Source organism: Saimiri boliviensis, chromosome 9, assembly GCF_048565385.1.
Source record: "Saimiri boliviensis isolate mSaiBol1 chromosome 9, mSaiBol1.pri, whole genome shotgun sequence".
NCBI lineage: Eukaryota > Metazoa > Chordata > Mammalia > Primates > Cebidae > Saimiri > Saimiri boliviensis.
Genome location: NC_133457.1, coordinates 97,799,484 through 97,821,345, shown reverse-complemented (window position 1 = coordinate 97,821,345; position 21,862 = coordinate 97,799,484). Strand labels below are relative to the sequence as shown.

At 40.2% G+C, this 21,862-nt stretch overlaps 1 protein-coding gene across 3 annotated transcripts in view; it reads right to left on the bottom strand.

Moving 5' to 3' along the window:
* CBFA2T2 (CBFA2/RUNX1 partner transcriptional co-repressor 2) overlaps positions 1 to 21,862 on the bottom strand; it is a 152,622-nt gene that overhangs the window by 58,215 nt on the left and 72,545 nt on the right. Inside the window, exon 1 of one of the 3 annotated variants that reach the window (XM_074406411.1) lies at positions 261 to 21,862. This exon is cut by the window's right edge and continues 17,686 nt beyond it. The exons of the other annotated variants lie outside the window; for them this stretch is intronic. The gene's annotated coding sequence lies outside the window, so the exon portion shown is untranslated. The remainder of the gene's footprint in view (positions 1 to 260) is intronic. 3 annotated transcript variants of the gene reach the window in all.

The following is a 21,862-nucleotide window of genomic DNA, read 5'->3' as shown; positions in this document are numbered from 1 at the left end:
CTGACAGTCCAGCTCTTAAATATATCACAATATTTCATGCCTCCCATCTCTACTGCTAAACTTTTGCCACTGTCATCTCTCACCTTGACTTCTGCATCTGCCTCCTATTCTTTCTGCTTCTGCCTTTAACTCCTTCAGTTCACTCTTCATTTATTATCCAAAATACTGATTTAAAAGCCTAAAACAGATCATGTCACAGACCTATTTAAACTCTTCTAATGGCTTCCTATTGCTCTTACAATAAGACAGAAACTCTTTACCTTGGCTTGAATGCCATGATCTACTCAGCAGTTCTTAAAATATGGTCTTGAGATCGCTGGGGGTCCTGGAGACTCTTTGGGTTATGTGTGGGGAGCAGAAGAGGAAAGGTCAAAACAATTTTCATAATTGTGGTAACATGAGGTCATGTATACTTTTTACTCTCACTCTTTCATGAGTGAATAGTAGCTTTTTACAGAGATTACACGATCAATGGAGAAGCAGATATAAGAATCCAGTTATCTTGTATTAAAAGCCAGTCAGAAGGCCAGGCGCAGTGGCTCACACCTGTAATTCTAGTACTTTGGGACGCCAGGGCAGGTGGATCACCTGAGGTCAGGAGTTTGAGATCAGTATGGTCAACACGGTGAAACCCCATCTCTACTAAAAATACAAAAATCAGCTGGACATCGTGGTGGGTGCCTACAATCCCAGCTACTTGATAGGCTGAGGCTCGAGAATCACTTGAATCTGGGAGGCGAAGGTTATAGTGAGGTGAGATTGTGCCACTGTACTCCAGCCTCGAAAACACAGTGGGACTCCATCTCCAAGGGAAAAACAAAACAAAACAAAAAAAACACAAAAAACTAGTCAGAAATTTAGAAAACTGAAAAACAGTGTCACTCCTATTAAATGTTTGCTGTGGAAAAGATTTATCATAAAAGTGTTATTTATATTTATCAGTTTATTATGTAATAGGGTTTTTTTTTTGTTTTTTTGTTTTTTTTTAAAGACAGATTCCTGCTCTGCTACCCAGGCTGGATAATAGTGGCACTATCTCAGCTCACTGCAACCTCCACCTCCTGGGTTCAAGAGAGTCTCCTCCCTCAGCCTCCTGAGTAGCTGAACTACAGCTGTGTACCACCAAGCTTGGCTACTTTTTGTATTTTTAGTAGAGACGGGGTTTCACCTTGTTGGCCAGGCTGGTCTCAAATTTCTGGCCTCAATTAATCTGCCCGCCTGGCCTCCCAAACTGTTGGGATTACAGGCATGAGCCAGTGTGCCCAGCCATATTTTTCAGTTTGAAAGACTAACAGGTGTGTGTGTGTGTGTGGGGGGGGGATATGGATAAATATAGCATCTTTACAACGGAAAAGCCTATGTAGAGTTAATATGAACAAATGATATCATATCTGCATTATTATACAATTAAAAATGTATTCAGCTTCTTTATAGTTAGCACAGTTAATGGAGTCAAGATGTATATGACATTATTCTGTCTTCCTTATATGCATACCAATGCATTAATAGTTCACGTATTTTTGAGGGTTTTAAGTAGCAGTGACCTATTCATATAACTCCATCTTCATACTTACTTTGTCTCCCTAGTGTCAAGTAATGTTGCATAATTTTCCCCCCCTACCAAAGATACAAGGTCTGGCTTTGTTATCCAGGCTGACAAACTCCTGGGCTCAAGTGACCCTCAGCCTCCCAAGTAACTAGGACTATAAGCATGTATTACAGTGCCTGGCTATGTTGCATGAATTAATTGAATAGTCTGTGGCCTAGAATTAGAGTAAATATAACCTTTTTACAGCTGTGCTTTTATAACATCGTGCATTAACAGAATTACACAGCATAATTCTACATACATGTATATATATGTAATGTATTTTTCTTTTCCCCCTGAGATGGAGTTTCACTCTTGTCGCCCAGGCTCGGAATGTAGTGGCGTGATCTTGGTTCACAGCAACCTCAACCTCCTGGGTTCAAGCAATTCTCCTGCCTCAGTATCCAGAGTAGCTGGGATTACAGGCATGCGCATACACACCCAGCTAATTTTGTATTTTTAATAGAGATGGGGTTTCATCATGTTGGTCAGGCTGGTCTCAAACTCCTGCCGTCAAAGTGCTGGGGCTGCAGGTGTTAGCCACTGTGTCCGGTCTGTGTCACTTTTTTTCATGTTCATCAACCAACACTTGTTATCAATCCACTACTTGCTGTGCCCTAGGCATGGTGACAATGAAAACAGAAGCAACATGTTGGACCAAGTGTGTTGGGGAAGATTTAAATGTATCTAGAGATTCTGGAGAGTTTTTGGAAATGGAGATAGTATGAGCACAGAATTAACATGACTTACAAGAAGACTCCCAGCTAACTGAAATGTAGAAATGTTTGTGAGAATGGATGTGGGAGAGTATCAGATTGTAGCAACCTGAAGATCATGAAGATCAGTTTGAGAAGGAAAAGAGAGCAAAGAGTGTCTGTCTCAAAGAAAACTATTACATTTTAAAATGCTGTTAACGTTTGCATTTTAATTATATTCTATTAAGTAAAAATAAGTTTGTCCAATGCAACGGTATACCTGATGAGTCCCGTAAGGTAACCACAATGCTAATTGTGACTTCAAAAAATTGTTTTTAATCATATTACCATCCTCAGTTAACTTGGATGTGATAAATATTTTTCTTTTCTGTCTGTACATATTTATTCATCTTTTTTTTGTGTGTGTGTGCTAGACTTATCTGCCATCCAGACTGGAGTGCAGCGGTGGAATCTCAGCTCACTTCAACCTCCACCTCCCTAGTTCAAGCAATTCAGCCTCCCCAGCAGCTGGGACTACAGGCATGCATCAAAACACCCAGCTAACTTTTTTGTATTTTTAGTAGAAATGGGTTTTCACTATGTTGGCCAGGCTGGTCTTGAACTCCTGGCCTCAAGTGATCCACCTGTCTAGGCCTCCTAAAGCGTTGGAATTATAGGTGTGAGCCACTGTGCCCAACTATTCATCAATCTTTTTTTTTTTTTGAGACGGAGTTTCACTCTTGTTACCCAGGCTGGAGTGCAATGGTGTGATCTCGGCTCACTGCAACCTCCGCCTCCTGGGTTCAGGCAATTCTCCTGCCTCAGCCTCCTGAGTAGCTGGAATTACAGACATGCACCATCATGCCCAGCTAATTTTTTGTATTTTTAGTAGAGACGGGGTTTCACCATGTTGACCAGGATGGTCTCGATGTGTTGACCTCGTGATCCACCTGCCTCGGCCTCCCAAAGTGCTGGGATTACAGGCTTGAGCCACCTCACCTGGCCTTTTTTTTTTTTTTTTTTAAAGAGAGAGTTTTACTCGTTTCCCAGGCTGGAGTGCAATGGTGTGATCTTGGCTCACTGCAACCTCTGCCTCCTGTTTCACCTGTTTCTTTTTTTTAAAAAAATAATAAGGTTACAAGAATATTTAAAATTACAGCTGTCAGCCGGGCGCGGTGGCTCAAGCCTGTAATCCCAGCACTTTGGGAGGCCAAGGCGGGTGGATCATGGGGTCAAGAGATCGAGACCATCCTGGTCAACATGGTGAAATCCCGTCTCTACTCAAAATACAAAAATATTAGCTGGGCATGGTGGCACGTGCCTGTAATCAATGATTAAGCCTCCCAAAGTGCTGGGATTACAGGCATGAGACCACGCCAGCCCTTTTCAGCTTCTTAATGTTAAATTATCCTTGCATTGTGTGATCAACCTTACTTGGTTAGCCTGTACTAATCCTAAGTATAGTGGTGGTGTTCTTTACAGTAATTTAAGGAATAAAGAAAAATTTAATGTAGCATACATCTTTCAAAAAAGCCAAAAATGAATGTAAAAGAAAGAAATACTATGAACTGAATGGTCATGTTACTTTTTTGGTTGACATATATATGATATTAATATATGTTACATTAACATATGTATTTGCTCATTATTCATTTGCTTATCTATGTATTTATATATATTTGTTCATCTGCACCTAAGTTTCTACTCTACTTATAAAAAATACTTTAAAATGTTCACTTTTTCTTCGGCAAGTTTATCACTTTAATGAACACTTGAGCAAAGTTAAAACAAAGACTAACAATGCATACTTTAAAACAGCAACGTATTATATATACACAAAAAATAATGATAATAATAAAGGGGTCAAGAGGAAACTTTGGTGTGATGGTTTCACAGGGGTGTACTTATTCCCAAGTGCATGGAGTTGTGTATGTCACATATGTAAGCTTTTTAACATGTCAATCATACCTAGGTAATGTTGTTAAAAAAAATTAAAACAAAAAATAATAGTTCTCTCAGTCTATAGTTCTATATTAAGTTGGAGGTTTTGATCTTCCCTTTCAATGAGAGGATTCAATGATTCACTCTAAATTCTTGACTTCATCGATATCAAAATTTTCTAATGCAATTTCAACTATGTTGAATGAAACAATGTTTGGAACAAATGGTCCAGATGTGAACATCTGACTCTTATTTTCCTTGGGTCAGAAATCATGAGTTGAGATTAATGGCTTTAAATGATAAAACAGCCCAGACATAATGTTAAAATGAAATGCATGTAAAATAATTCAATTTTTGTCTTGGACACATACAACCTATTTTCCACCCAGGTCCAGTTAAGAAAATGTAATTAAAGCTGGGTGTGGGGCCATGTGTGGTGGCTCATGCCTATAATCCCAGCACTTTGGGAGGCCATAGCAAGTGGATCACGACGTCAGGAGGCTAAGACCATCCTGGCCAACATGGTGCAACCCCACGCCTACTAAAAGTACAAAAATTAGCAGGGTGTGGTGATGCGTGCCTGCAGTCCCAGCTACTTGGGAGGCTGAGGCAGGAGAATCGCTTGAACCAGAGAGGCACAGGTTGTGGTAAGCCGAGGTTGCTCCACCGCACTCAAGCCTGGCAACAGAGCAAGGCTCCATCTTAAAAAAAAAAAAAAAAAAAACTTGGTTGCAGTGGCTCATGCCTGTAATCCCAGAACTCTCAGAGGCCAAGGCAGGAGGATCGCTTGAGCTCAGAAGTTTGAGACCAGCCTGCACAACACAGGGAGACCCCATCTCTATAAAAGATACCAACAAATAAGCCAGGCCTGGTGGTGCATGACTGTAGTCCCAGCTACTCAGGAGGCTGAGGTGGTAGAATCACAGGAGCCTGGGTGGTTGAGGTTGCAGTGAGCCGTGACTGCATTAATGCACTCCAGCCTGGGAGACAGAGTAAGATCCTGTCTCAAAAATAAAATAAAATAAAATAAAATAAAATAAAATAAAATAAAATAAAATAAAATAAAATAGTGAGCTTCAGAGTTAGGTAGAGACAATTCTATAAAACTCTCCAACATGCTTTGAGAAAGCTATCATTCAAGTTCATAGCTTCCAAACTGATAATTCTGAATTTCTGTGGCCTAATCATGAACCTTCAAGGAAAAGAGAAATTAAGGGTCAAAATACATACCTCTGTGGAATTACAGGACTTTTTCCTAATTCAGAGCCTTCTATCTATACTTTCCAAACACATTACCTTGGCCCTTTATGGTTTAATCAAAAAGCATTTTTGATTATTTAGAATCTCTTGACTTTGAAGAGATCTTAAAATTTTTATTTATTTTGAATTCATGGCCAATGCAAAAATCTGCCATAGAATATAAATGGTTCACATATATCCAGGTTCTGCTTAAAACCTCAGAGAAAGATAGAATGAGATCAAGAGCAGGTTCCACTGTTTTGGCAGAATAATATCGAGAATAATTTCGAGTTAAGACCATAAGGCTTTCTAGATTATCTATATGCTTGTTCACTTCCATTAGTTCCAGTATCCAATTACTAATGTACTAGGACAAAAAAGCACAGATATAAATGTATTTCAAAGTACCAACATTCAATTAGTGAGGTTAAAAAATCATTTCTCTGCTAGAAAAATGTTCATAATGTTTGACTGTGTGACCTCACTCCAAGAAATTTGTTCTTTAGAAAATAACTCAAGGGGAAAACAATTTATACCACAGGGGAACGGTTAATTAAATGGTGGAACAGCATGTCAATGTGAACTGTGAAGGCACTAAAAAGTATAATTATGAAGGATCAGTCAACACTTGGAGAAATGCATATAATACAATGCTATATGGGGGAACTTCCTATATATATGCAGTATGATTACAATTATTTATAAAAAATAGACACACATGCTCACAGTATTCAAAGAACATGAAAATGGAATTGATGACATGGTAGGGAATAACAGGTAAATACCAATTTCCTTGAATCATTTTGAAACACTGCTTATAAAATATTTTCATTTGCTTTTTGAATAAATTTGCTTTTCTCCAGAATTATTATAGACACCTACTGGACTGCCAAGCATTCCTAACATGTTGGTCTTTCTTCATACGTAGGCAATATGATCTAGCTATAGTGACCTCATTTTCAAAACCAAAATTTTGACAGGTAGTTTGGGTTGAGAGAACAATGGGACCAGGTATTTAAAATACCCTGCAAGTGTTGACAGAAAAAAAACAAGGTTTGAGGTCAGAAGCCCTAGACCCCAGTCCTCCATCTGAGCAGCACAAACGGAAACATGCTCTCAAATTAGACCAAATGCCCTGGGCTACAATCCCAGCAAATTGGTAGTATCATAAAAGGCATCTCAGTTACCCTGTCAAAATCCCACTGGAAGTTTAAAGGATGTCATGTTTTGGTATAGAGTAAACACTTAAACAAACATACCAAAACAGTGGCTCAATCTCTATAAAATAAGCAATTAAATCTGCCTCTCTCTCCAACTTGTTCTATCATCAGGAAATGATGCTAGTAATCCTGTTCTAAACTGCACACCATTTTACAAAATATATTATTATAATCATCATCACCATCATCATCTATATTATTGTTTTTATTACTTCTACTAAGAAGCGAGCTAAAGAAGCTGATTAGAATTTACAGTGGCTCACGTCTATAATCCCAGCACTTTTTTGAGACCAGCCTGCTCAACATAGCGAAACCCTGTCTCTACTAAAAATACAAAAAATCAGCTGGGCATGGTGGTGGGTGCCTGTAATCCCAGCTACTTGGGAAGCTGAGGCAGGAGAATTGCTTGAACCCAGGAGACAGAGGTTTTGCAGTGAGCCAAGACCACGCCACTGTACTCCAGGCTGGGTGGCAGAGCAAGACTGTCTCAAAAAAAAAAAAAAGAACTTAAACACATTCAACTCAACAAATAATTCATTTTCAATTATATGTAATTATCCTTTTATAAAAACAAGATACTAAAATATATTTACTAAATTATTTACTTTAAAGGAAAAAAGCCCCTAAACATCATATATTATATTAAAATTACTGGTTCATAAAAAACATTTCATTTCCCCAAGTAAGGTTAACAAGTTGAAGAACTTTAAACTAGAAAGCCATATATTCAGTCTACCCAGATAAAGGAAATAAAACCCAGACAAGGTTATGGCTTGGGACTTGGCCTCTGACCCTAGGGGAAAGGTCAATTATCACGTACCTACAACTTTCTAGTAATGACTAAACTAAAACAACTAATTTTTCAAATGAATACAATAATGTTATTGTATAAAGGATAGTTAGATGGTAACAAAATCTAAGGAAAACAATGGTATGTAATATTAATGAAAATAATGCACATTCTGGGTCTACTTCACTGAAATAATGACAGATAAATACACAGAAAACACAGAATAGCAACATAGAAGAGGCCTTGATATGATGCAAAAGAGCCAGATAAAATGGATATTCACGAAAATAAAATGAAAAGAGTATGCACATATATAAGCAAAAACTAGAAGGTAGTATGGGGAAAGTAAGACATTGGCCTTAATAAAAAGTAATGCTGTCTTTCCTACTTTTTTTTTTAAAGACAGTCTTGCTCTGTCATCTACACTGGAGTGCAGTGGTGCAATCTTGGTTCACTGCAATATCTGCCTCCTGGATTCAAGCAATTCTCCTGTCTTAGCCTCCCAAGTAACTGGTATTACAGGCGTGCAATTATCATGCCTGGCTAATGTTTGTATTTTTAGTAGAGACAGGGTTTTGCAATGTTGGCTAGGCTAGTCTCAAACTCCTGACCTCAAGTGATCTGCCTGCCTTGGCCTTCCACAGTGCTGGCAATACAGGCGTTAGCCACCCTGCCCAGCCTGTGCTATCATTCCTAATGCAAGAAGTTACCATGCTGATTCATTTTCTCACCATCATTGAAAGGTTAACATGACCCAAGCACTGTACTAAGTGTTTGGGATACAAACATGAAGCTGATATGCTAACCCACAAGGATTTCATGCTGGTTGACAAGAGTTCAAGGAGGGTACACCTCAAGCAGACTTGGAAAAAAATGGAAGATTTAGCTGAATCATCTCAGATTCTGTCTGGGGTCATGTCCACCACAGAAAATCAGCTGAAAACTAAGATTTCTTTCCACTAATGAAGAGTATATCCACATAAACTTATGTTTCTGCCACCAGTGCCCATATACATGTCCCAACTTACCTCCACAGACTTCAGTCAACCCATCTTCCTATTATAATACACCCGTTAGTTCACTGACTTGCAAATTCTAAGGCTAACTTTTCATTCTGGGTTTGAGAATAGGGAACAGATGGCCTACACAGCATAGAATCTCACAAGAACTAATTTTTACCAATCAAATGTGGTTAAAATCCCGATTTATACCTACAGATTAGTGAGCAACAGAAACCCTTATAATGACATGACAATTATTCAGTGTGACAGCTGTTGATACCAATACCAAATGTGAGTTTTAAAACACAGGCTAACACCTCTGGTTTCCCAGGATTCAAACAAAATAAAACAACCAAGACGACCAAAAAAAAAAAGGCGGCGGCGGGGGGAACCCTTGAGTTACAGTATAAATCACAGGTATCAAACAAGTGGTTGCAAACAATATTTTAAAAGGTGAGTAACCGTTAGAAATTAGGTAACATAAGGCCGGGCGCGGTGGCTCAAGCCTGTAATCCCAGCACTTTGGGAGGCCGAGGCGGGTGGATCACGAGGTCGAGAGATCGAGACCATCCTGGTCAACAAGGTGAAACCCCGTCTCTACTAAAAATACAAAAAATTAGCTGGGCATGGTGGTGTGTGCCTGTAATCCCAGCTACTCAGGAGGCTGAGGCAGGAGAATTGTCTGAACCCAGGAGGCGGAGGTTGCGGTGAGCCGAGATCGCGCCATTGCACTCCAGCCTGGGTAACAAGAGCGAAACTCCGTCTCAAAAAAAAAAAAAAGAAATTAGGTAACAAAGAAAATGATAGACATTCATGATGGCTCACGCCTGTAATCCTAGCACTTTGGGAGGCCGAGGTGGGCGAATCATAAAGTTAGGAGTTTGAGACCAACCTGAGCAACATGGTGAAACCCCGTCTCTACTAAAAATACAAAAATTAGCCAGGCATGGTGGCGCACACCTGTAAACCCAGCTACTCAGGAGGCTGAGGCAGGAGAATCGCTTGAACTCTAGAGGCAGAGTCTGCAGTGAACTGAGATCGCAATGAACTGAGATCGTGCCACTGTACTCCAGCCTGGGCAACAGAGCAAGATTCTAATCTCCCCTCTGCTCCGGAAAAAAAAAGAAAATGATAGACTTAGATACTCATTCCAATATTCATGCTGTTTGTTATGGCTTCAGGAAACATTTCCATTAAAAAACAAAAAAACAAAACAAAACAAAAAAAAACAACAAAACAGCAATGTTATCTTTATACTGCACATACATCCTACCCAAATGGAATCTATCATTTTTTTTTTTTTAAGACAGGGGCTGGTTCCATTACCCAGGCTGGAATTCAGTGGTGTGATCTTGGCTCACTGCAGCCTCAATCTCTTGGGCTCACGGTGATTCTCCCACTTTGGTTTCCTGCGTAGCTTGGGACTACAGGCGCATACCACCATGCCTGGCTAATGTTTTGTGTATTTTGTAGAGATAGGGTTGTGTCACACTGCCCAGGCTGGTCTTGAACTGCTGGGTCCAAGTGATGTGCCCACCTTGGCCTCCCAAAGTGCTGGGATTACAGGCGTGAACCACCGTGCCTAACCCCTATCAAATTTTGATGCTGCTATCAGCTGCTGCATAATGAAGAACATTATAAAATTTCTGTTTACATCACAAGGCCTGAAATGCATCATTTGTCCATTTTTGTTTCAAAACAGGCCAACCTCGGCCTCTTTAGTTGTAACCCTTTTGAGAGTTGGGACCATGTTCATCTTGATCACTGCCATATTCCAAGTGCCAAGTCCAGTGGCCAGAACATAGTACATACTGGCTTGTTTATTAAGTAGAACCAACCATTAGATATTTCTTACTGAGTTACATAGAATGCCCACGTTTTCATAATAATAGGCTGCCAAAGTTACAATACAATTAGGACTTAAAATTTAAAAATTTATATGCCTAAAATGTGTAAGGTAAGGAGTTCGAGACCAGCCTCATCAACATGGTGAAACCCCATCACTACTAAAAATACAAAAATTAGTTGGTTGCAGTGGCGCACGTCTGTAATTCCAGCTACTGGGGAGGCTAAGGCAGGAGAATCACTTGAACTCAGGAGGCGGAGGTTGCAGTAAGATTGTGCCACTGTATTCCAGCCTCGGCAACAGAACAAGACTCCATCTAAAGAAAAAAAAAAAAAACACAGAATAGAAGAGTATCCCTATGACCTGATGGTAAGCAAAAAAGCACAAACCATAACATTTTTAAGACTGCTAAGTTAGAGCTTTGTGAAAAAGTTTTTGCTCATCAAAAGACACCATTAAGGAAATAAACATGCTGGGTGCAGTGGCTTATTCCCAATGCTTTAGGAGGCTGACATGGGAGGACTGCTTGAGGACAGGAGTTTGAGATCAGCCTGAGCAATACAATGACACCCTGTCTCTTAACAAAAAAAAATTAATTAAAAAAAAAAAAATTAACAGACCTGGCATGGTGGTTTATGTCTGTAATCATAGCACTCAGCCCGGGCGACAGAGGGAGACTCTGTCTCAGAAACTAAACAAAACAATACTCATTGGGTTAACAGTATCTGTGCATGTTTATTATATATTTTAAAAATCACTGCAAAAGGATTCCACCACTCCCATTCCACTACTTCCCTTTAAGAATAGGTCCTACAGCCGGGCGCGGTGGCTCAAGCCTGTAATCCCAGCACTTTGGGAGGCCGAGGTGGGTGGATCACAAGGTCAAGAGATCGAGACCATCCTGGTCAACATGGTGAAACCCCGTCTCTACTAAAAATACAAAAAAAATTAGCTGGGCATGGTGGCGTGTGTCTGTAATCCCAGCTACTCAGGAGGCTGAGGCAGGAGAATTGCCTGAACCCAGGAGGCGGAGGTTGCGGTGAGCCGAGATCGCGCCATTGCACTCCAGCCTGGGTAACAAGAGTGAAACTCCGTCTCAAAAAAAAAAAAAAAAAAGAAAAGAAAATCTCCTTCTCTAAGCCGGGCGCGGTGGCTCAAGCCTGTAATCCCAGCACTTTGGGAGGCCGAGGCGGGTGGATCACGAGGTCGAGAGATCGAGACCATCCTGGTCAACATGGTGAAACCCCGTCTCTACTCAAAATACAAAAAATTAGCTGGGCATGGTGGCACGTGCCTGTAGTCTCAGCTACTCAGGAGGCTGAGGCAGGAGAATTGCCTGAACCCAGGAGGCGGAGGTTGCGGTGAGCCGAGATCGTGCCATTACACTCCAGCCTGGGTAACAAGAGCGAAACTCCGTCTCAAAAAAAAAAAAAAAAAAAAAAAGAATAGGTCCTACATGTAGATGTTATAGTATCTTAACATGCAGACATGCAGACATCACTCAGGCTATTTCTACACACCAGGTCTTCGTACAATAGCTTATGAAAGAGTCTTTTTAAATACTTTGTGTAGAGCCAGTTTATGCCATCCTTCAGATTTCCTACAGTATTTCACCCTGAAGGCTTAGCTTGATAAGTGGACCAGCACTCTTGCATCCTGACTGACCAGCATTCACTTTCTTTTTTTTTGGAGACGGAATTTCGCTCTTGTTACCCAGGCTGGAGTGCAATGGCGCGATCTCAGCTCACCGCAACCTCCGCCTCCTGGGTTAAATTAATTCTCCTGCCTCAGCCTCCCGAGTAGCTGGGACTACAGGCATGCGCCACCATGCCCAGCTAATTTTTGTATTTTTAGTAGAGACAGGGTTTCACCATGTTGACCAGGATGGTCTCGATCTCTTGACCTCATGATCCACCTGCCTCGGCCACCGCACCTGGCCTCACTTCTAATCAATAACAGATGTAGGAATAGTGCCAGAGTGGGCCTTATGCCAAAGTAACAATTTTTCTCCTATTCAAGAGAAAATACCCTTCTTAAGCTCCCGAGTCATCCAAACAGAGAGAAGGACATCTGGAAATACACTGCAATGTCATGTGTCCCCTTTGGATGATAGCTGTAGGCACCACAAGCAGAGGGCTATTGTGCTAGTTTTGTGGGACATCGCAGAGTATCGCAACTCCACAACCTTGCGACAGGGAGCAAGCACTAAAAGCCCTAAGAGAAAAATAGTAGCGAATGCATACAAGCAGAAGTTTACTTAAGAAAATTTCCTTGATTATGGTTCTTTCTACAAATAAATCGAAATCATTTTCTCATTTCCGTATTAAACTTGAGGCCCAAATTCTCTATTTGCTCACAGCTTTGATTGCTCAACTCCTTACCATTTTGGGGGGATCTATTTTTAAAAACTTATTAGTTTTCCAAGGAAACTACTACTCAATGTAAATTAATCTAATCATATATAAATTGCCCCCAAAAAATTTTAGAAGCGGAAAAATTTTAATTAGGTATACAAATAGTAAAGTAGCCAGCTGTAAAGGAAAAAAAAGAAATAGTATTGATATTTTTATGTTATTTGTGACCAATTGACCATAAAGGAAAACTGATTTAAAAGCCTTTCTTCAGATGCCGATGAACCCAATATATACATTCTCAATCTACATTGATAATGAAGCAAGTTTCGTATTTACCCAAGATTTGAATAGGACAAGACTTTCTTGCTGGGAAGGATAACGGAAGTCAGGAAAGAGTTTTAACAGTAATAGCTATCATTATTCTCCATCTTCATGTATTTATTTAGAAATAACAAAGTATTTATTACATGCAAAGAATGGTGCTAAAATATTTTCTTATTTAAATGACACTAAGACAATGGAAGGTACCTTCCCCACTACCACTTTACTCAACCAGAAGCTAAGGGTCAGTGAAGTCAAAAATTATGTCCCAAGTTATATGTGGCTAAGAAATGGCAGCTCTGCTGAGTTCCAGAGACCATACTATATATAGCAAAATAAATAATGCCAAAAGAATAAATTATTGTAGGACTCAATGAAGTTTGCATATTGTGACCAAGAATTTAATAAGACACACTGATTACAGTTCAAAGAGACTTCACATTCTACTATATGGTTCCTGTCTTTCTTCACAAACATATAAACATAAATACAAAGTCTGTAGCCTAAGCACACCATGGAGAAGTTAGAAAACTGAAACATAGAAGCTGTTATGTAGGAGCCCATTTATGTCCCCAACCGACAATCACAGAGGCTTCTGACAAAAAGCCCCACTGTCAAATGAATGGCAATTGGGTACCTTAAGGAGTAAGAACAAACAAGCCACGATTTCAGAAATGTTAGCTCCACACCAAGATCACCGTTCTCTTCTTGGTATACCTTCTCACAATTACCAATTCAGAAAGTTTATTCCATTGCTATTTTTAAAAATCCAGGTATATTAGAAAATCGGATAAATACTTAGTATAGGCACAAGTATAAAATGGTCAACAGCTGTTCACTGCTTACTGAAATGATTATGACACTCTAAAACAAAACCAGGTACTCTGTATTTTCCAAATAGACTGAAAGATAGAGGCAGAACAAAATCAGCTAGAAAAACAATTTCTTTGGCAAACATTTCAGTGACACAATTAGCACCCACTCAAGTCATCTATTATGGAGTACTCCACCTTTTTTTGGCATTAGATTAAAATTGGGATAGGGAAGATGGACTAAACATGGCAAAGTGAACAGAGAAAAGCAGAAGCTATAAGATCTCACAGACCACTCCACCCAGTACAGAATAAAACTCCCAGAGATGGAGCACACTTTATACACTTGGAATGGTTTAACTCATATTCTTCCAAACTCCATGATTCTTCACAAGTGTGAGCAGAAATAAGGATGTGCTGTAGCAAAAATCTACAGCTGCAGCCTGCAGATGTCAAGCTGTTAGCTCTGTGATCAGCAGCCATGATGTCTGCCTTGCCGGCGCCCTCCTGGTGGCTGCCTCAGTCAGCACTCTGGGCTGTGACCAGAATATTGGGGGAGGTTCTTCCTGTTGGACAGCACCCTTTGCAATCAGGAGATGAAAAAAAAACCTTCTTATCTGGGAACTGAAATGCTGATATGATGGTGATGTCTCAGTTTTCTCCTCTATAAAAATAAAAATACTACCAGCTGGCTTCTATTTCCTATCCCTGAGGGGCTGTTATTTAGATAAAAAGCTTTGAAAATTAAAAGCACCATGCAAATATCGGGTTATAGTATAGTGGAGACTGAATCCAAACAACATAAATGGAAGGTAGATAGGCACTTTGGCAGAGCAAGTAACCACGTCTGCCATCAGAGCAAACTCCTAAGTTCCAGTATCTACTTTTATATTAAGAAGAGACCTCTGCTAGACATTAAGCAGGCAGAAAGCCTATAAAACAGGCTGTGCTCTCCACTTGCAATGCCCTGCTTTCCCTGTCTCTGGCATTTAGAAACTCCTAGTTTAAGGTCTAACTCCAACTCCTCCTTGACACTCCTCAAGTACACCTTGACAGAATTAAATCCTCCCACATTTGGACTCTTCAGGCTCCTACACCTCTGTGATGTCATTTGTCATATTGTGCCACAGGTGATTTGTTTCTGCGCCTATCTCTGTATGAGTTCCTTGAGCTCTTAACTCATAACCATAGCTCCTTGTATAACACCTGGTAATTTAGTGAGATTTAGGGCCAGGCACGGTGGCTCATGCCTGTAATCTCAGCACTTTGGGAGGCCGAGGCAGGTGGATCACCTGAGGTCGGGAGTTTGAGACCAGCCTGACCAACATGGAGAAACCCCCGTCTCTACTAAAAATACAAAAAATTAGACAAGTGTGGTGGTGCATGTCTGTCTGTCATCCCAGCTACTTGAGAGGCTGAGGTAGGAGGATCGCTTGAACCTGGGAGGCAGAGGTTGTGGTGAGCCGAGATCACACCATTACAATCCAGCCTGAGGAACAAGAGTCAAACTCCATATCAAAAGAAAAAAAAAAAACTTTTTTTTTTTTTAAGTGAGATTTAGGCTTTTAGCGAAAAAGAAAAGAAAGAAAGAAAGAAAAAAACAACCCTGGAAAGAAAGACTCTGTAACTCTTTCCTAATTCCGCTTAACTAACTACAATACGGTACAGAACTTCCCAAACTTTGTGCCAGGGACCAACATCAGAGAGTTGTGAAGAATGATTATGAGTTTACTCAGATACTGATTTCCTCAGACTGGGACAGCCAATTAGAACTTACCACTTTCTATGTATGCTGTGATGTGAAAAGAGGTTGGGAAGCATTAAATAAATGTGAAGATTTAATCTTTTAATATATTAAACTATTTTAAAAAAGAGGGTAAAGCACTTCACAAATTGTGACATTAATTAAGGCATCAAGAAAAAAACATAAAGACTAGAAATAATTGCTTCACCTACTGCTGACTAGAAAATAAGTGTTTTACAACATTGGCATCAGGTAAAACAGTATATCCAGAAAGAGAAAAATAGCAATGAGTCTGTGCAAACACCATATGGTCTGCTAATTTAATCAACAATCCCAAAATTTACTTTTTCATCCTGCAGATAAAATGAAACAAAGTTGCTAGAAATAGTTTAGAAATTACTTTGTCACTTCAAATGTCTAATAAAATACATACAGTACCCAAGCTTATTCATCCCGGCTCCCTTTGAAAGCACAAAAACACTCTATCAGCCACACTTGTTAAAAGCCCAAAAAACATTGATCAGTTGGCTGGGCGTGGTGGCTCAAGCCTGTAATCCCAGCACTTTGGGAGGCCGAGGCGGGTGGATCACGAGGTCAAGAGATCGAGACCATCCCGGTCAACATGGTGAAACCCCGTCTCTACTAAAAATACTAAAAATTAGCTGGGCATGGTGGCACATGCCTGTAATCCCAGCTACTCAGGAGGCTGACGCAGGAGAATTGCCTGAACCCAGGAGGCAGAGGTTGCGGTGAGCCGAGATCGTGCCATTGCACTCCAGCCTGGGTAACAAGAGCGAAACTCCAGCTCAAAAATAAAAAATAAAAAAAATAAAATAAAAAAACATTGATCAGTTTAATCTTTTCATTTTAAATCTGTATTTTAAGATCAGTCATTCTTCACATCACACGACCCAAATTCAAACCCTTTGTCCCTTTCCACTTCACCTACAAGAGACAAAGCTTAGACCTTCTCCATCTCTTGACTAGACTGATCATAATCATCTCAAAACAGTCTCCCTGACTCTAAGATTACCCCCATTAAATTCTTTTGCCCAGAAGCCTCCATTTCAAAGTACCAATGAAGTCACACTTCCCTGCTTAAAAAGAAAACAACTCTATATTAAGAGTTTTAACCTACAGGATAAAGTCTATGCTTCTGCACACAGTGGGGAAGGCATCTATAACCTAGACATCAGTTACCTTTCCAGTCTTACTTTCCTCCGCTTTTGACCTCATACTTCACTTAGACTCTTCTCTTTCCAGGCTAACTTTCATTCATACACGAACTGACCCGGGTATCATCTCTCTAGGGGACACCTTTCCTGATTCACGATGCCAGATGAAAGCCTCTCCTAGATAGGTGTTTTCTAACCAGATAACAGGAACAAGGGTAACAGGCTGGTTTCAGTTGAAAAGAAAGTAGGTTAGTGCAAGCTTGAACAGCAACAGCTTCATTCTACTTCTCAAATTCGTTACCTCTTGATCCTCCACTGGGTTGAAGGACTGTTTTTAATGTCTTTTATTGTATATACCTCAAAACCTCTGGATACAGATGAATGTGAAAGCAAACTGTTTCTAGGGAAGAGTATATTTCTCTGTTATTAAATTAGTCCTCTATTAGAAATGAATGTTTCACATGCATCTTTCCATTGCCTTGCCAGGACCTGTATTTCTTTCAACCTTATTCCATATTCTTTTTTTTTTTGAGACGGAGTGTCGCTCTTGTTACCCAGGCTGGAGTGCAATGGCACGACCTCGGCTCACCGCAACCTCCGCCTCCTGGGTTCAAGCAATTCTCCTGCCTCAGCCTCCTGAGTAGCTGGGATTACAGGCACGCGCCACCATGCCCAGCTAATTTTTTGTATTTTTAGTAGAGATGGGGTTTCACCACGTTGACCAGGATGGTCTCGATCTCTCGACCTCGTGATCCACCCACCTCGGCCTCCCAAAGTGCTGGGATTACAGGCTTTAGCCACCGTGCCTGGCTCCATATTCTTTAGACATTCATTCACCTAGTGATCTGCTTATGCCCCAAAAGATGAATGCAACATCACAGGCAGTCAGGATTGTGCTCCACAAAAACTATCATCCTCAATCTTCATCATAATATCTAGACAGGGCCCAGTATGGTGGCTCTGGCCTGGAATCCCAGCACTTTGGGCGGCCAATGCAGGAGTTTGAGGCCAGCCTGGGCAACATGGCAAAACCCCACCTCTACAAAAAAATGAGAAAAAGTAGCCAGGTAGGGTGGCAAACGCCTCTAGTCCCAGCTATTTGGGAGGCTGAGATGGGATAATCACCTAAGCCCATGAAATCGAGGCTGCAGTAAGTCATGATGGCGCCACTGCACTCCAGCCTGGGTGACAGAGTAAGACCCTGTCTCAAAATAATAACAACAAGTACTCAAAAAGTGAGAAACAATGTGTCACATACAGTGCTGAATGCTTATATCCATCATCTCTTTGCATTCTTAAAATAATCACCTTTCACTGAGGACCCTCCTTACCCTCTTCAGACTAACCTGGATCTCCTTAGACCCTTTCTCTTTCTCTTTAGCACTTTCATTTTGTTGTAACTATATTATAAAACATCTTAAATATACATAAACATACATTTTAGGCTACACACATATTACTTATTAATCATCTTTACTGCCTGTCTCTTCTACTAGAATTTAATCTCCACAGGGGGAGGGGCCTTGCTTTACTCCTGATGTAACTCCGGTACCTAGAATAATGCGTGGCCCACTGTAGGCATCTAAATATTTAAATGAATGTAAGAATAACAAGGAGGACAGATTTGCCAATTATTTGAAAACACTCCTCCCCTTCTCAACAGTCAATCCATCAACAAGTTCAGAAAACTCAACTTCCTCTAAAATATACCAAATCATCAGTCCTCTACTATCTTCCCTGCCATAAAGCTGGTCCAAACTTGCCATTTTTCACTTCTGGTCTTGCTGTTTCCAACCATGCCCTATAAAATTCTTTCTCTGTATCACAAAGGAATAATGATCTTTATAAAATGTAAATCAGATCACATTACTACCCCAACTATTCAATTGTTACCCACCACTCAGAATGCAATCTAAATTCATTGGATTACAAAGCTTTGAACTGGCTTACAAAGCTCTACATGAGCTTCTGTCTCCTGTCTCTCTACCCTCTTCTCTTCATTAACTACATTATACCTACATTAGCCATTTTTCTATTCTTTGAACATATTGAGTTCATTCCCATCATTGAGCCTTTGCACTGGAATATTCTTATCTCTCATATCTACCAAGCTACTTCATTATTGTTTTTTAGCACACAGCTCAATTTACTTCTTCAGAATGGACTAAATTAATCACTTAACTTCATACCCATTTTTTTTTTTTAATGGGCTTCTATGGCTAGTACTTTCTTTTATTTGAATTTAGAAAATTTTTACTTTGAAATAATCTCAATCTTGCAAGAATAATTCAAATAATTCCCTTAATATCATTTGGCTAAATTCACCAATTCATCCATTTATAAAAATCACTCTCTTTTTCTCCAACTACCTGTATTTTTATCTAAACCACTTGAGAGTAAGCTGAAAACATTACACTCCCTTATGCTTAAATATTTCAGTGTGTAATTGCTAAGAGTTAGAATATTTACTTATATAGGCATAGTACAATTATCAAAATAATTAACATTAATACCCTATCAGCATCTAATTTATAGATATTATTCTAAAATTTATGAGATGTTTCCTCATATAAACTTTTTTTTTAAATACAGGTTCTCACTCTGTAACCTAGGCTGGAGTACAGTGGCACAATCTTGGCTCACTGCATCCTCTGCCTCTTGGGTTCAGGCAAATTCTTTTGTCTTAGCATCCGAGTAGCTGGGATTATGGATGTGCACCACCATGCCCCGCTAATTTTTATATTTTTAGTAGAGACAACTTTCGCCATGTTGGCCAGGCTCATCTTGAGCTCCTGGTCTCAAGTGATCCATCCGTCTCAGCCTCCCAAAGTGCTGGAATTACAGACATGAGCCACCGTGAGCCACCATGCCCAGCCCCTCATACAAGCTTTGGTTGTTGCTTTTGTTTTTGAGACAGGGTCTCACTCTGTTGCCCAGTTTAGAGTGCAGTGGTGTGATCACAGCTCACTGTATCCCTGACCTCCCAGGCTCAAGTGATCCTTCTACCTCAGCCTCCCAAGTACCTGGGAGCACAGGTGCATGCCACCATGCCGAGCTAATTTTTACATTTTTTGTAGAGACAGGGTTTCGCCATGTTATCCAGGCTGGTCTCCAAAACCTGCGCTCAAGGGATCCACTCACCTTGGCATCCCAAAGTGTGGGGATTACAGGCATGAGCCACTGCGCCCGGCCTCTCATACAATTTTAACTGAGGGGTTAAAATTTAGCTAAGAGCTTCCTAGGACGAGGGAATACTACTCAGTCATAAGAAGGAACAAACTATTGATCAACACAACAACATGGATGAATCTCAAACGTGTTATGCTAAGTGAAAGGAGCCAGACACAAAAGGCTACACACTGTATGAGTCCACAGGAAAATAACTGAAAAAGGAACAAAAAATAACTTCAAATCTCCAAAACAACAGAAATCACCACTCCTGGCCAGGCATGGTGGCTCACATCTATAATCCCAGCACTTTGGGAGGCTGAGGTGGGCAAATCACCCGAGGTCAGGAGTTGAGACCACCCTGGCCAACACGGCAAAACCCCGTCTCTACTAACAATGCAAAAATTAGCCAGGTGTGGTGGTTGGTGCCTGTAGTCCCAGCTACTCTAGAGGCTGAAGTGGAAGAATCGCTTGAACCTGGGAGGCGCAGTTTGCAGTGAGCAGAGATTATGCCACTGCACTCCAGCCTGGGCCACAGAGTGAGACTCCAACTCAAAAACAAAGAAAAGAATATGATGTTCATTGCAGGCTTGCAAAAACAAACAAACGACAAAAAAAAAAAAAAAAAAAAAAAAAAACACCAAAGAAAAGAAATCACCACTCCCAAGTGCTGCTGGAAAATAACTGTCAACCTTTATACTCTAACCTCATTTGACTATCATTCAAGTAAAGGTGAAATAAAGATATCTTCAGATCAACAAAAAATGTACAACTTACAGATTCTTCAAGAATTATTAACAGATATATTTGGTAGAAAGGAAAATTAACCTAGAAGGAAAAATTGTGATAAATATTCAATGTGATCAGAGAAATATATTGGTAAACCTAAATTAATATCAGCTTTAAAAATAATCGTAATTATTATTTTGGCTGGGAGTGGAACACATAAAATGGAAACAAAATCTTCAACAGTAGTAAGATATTGAAAAAGGAAGTAGCTGAATTTGAAGTATTCTAAGACCTCTGTACTTAAAGAAAAAGATGAATATATGAATTGACATTTTAGACTTTATGTCAAGTACATATTAAAATTTTAAGTTATCATCAAAATAAGAAAAATGAAACATCTGTCTTTAAACTCACCCACTATTTTCACTTATCCAATTAAGAGTATATATTGGCCGGGCGCGGTGGCTCAAGCCTGTAATCCCAGCACTTTGGGAGGCCGAGGCGGGTGGATCACCAGGTCAAGAGATCGAGACCATCCCGGTCAACATGGTGAAACCCTGTCTCTACTAAAAATACAAAAAATCAGCTGGGCATGGTGGCGCGTACCTGTAATCCCAGATACTCAGGAGGCTGAGGCAGGAGAATTGCCTGAACCCAGGAGGCGGAGGTTGCGGTGAGCCGAGATTGCGCCATTGCACTCCAGCCTGGGCAACAAGAGCGAAACTCCGTCTCAAAAAAAAAAAAAAGATATTGATTTATGCATACAAAATGTGAGAAAACAGAATATAGTAGTGCATTAAAATGAAACAAACCAAAAAAGTCAAAGAGCCTTAAACATTTTTACTGAAGTGTTTGAAAATGACTCCCAAAAAACAACAAAATTCCCAAGACAAATCACCAATTCTCTGTCCCTCCTCCAGACCCACTTTAAAAGATTTGTTGTTAGAAATGGTTCCCTTGGATGGAAAGGCAGAGAAACACTTTAATTCACTCTCTAAGATAAAGATGGAAATGAACATTTCTAGGTCAATCACAAACCAAGTCCGTTGTCTTCCCCTACTTTAGACATGAAGAACAGCCAGTATTAGGGAAAGGCAAGTGAGGAGCCTAGGGCCCAGACAAAGCACATGTGGCTATTTGCCATGCTTCTGTACTTAGGGAGACAGAAGTACAATTTGCTTATGAAAACCTTCACATTCACAAGCAAGAAAACTTACTGCCTGTTTCACTGTGACATCA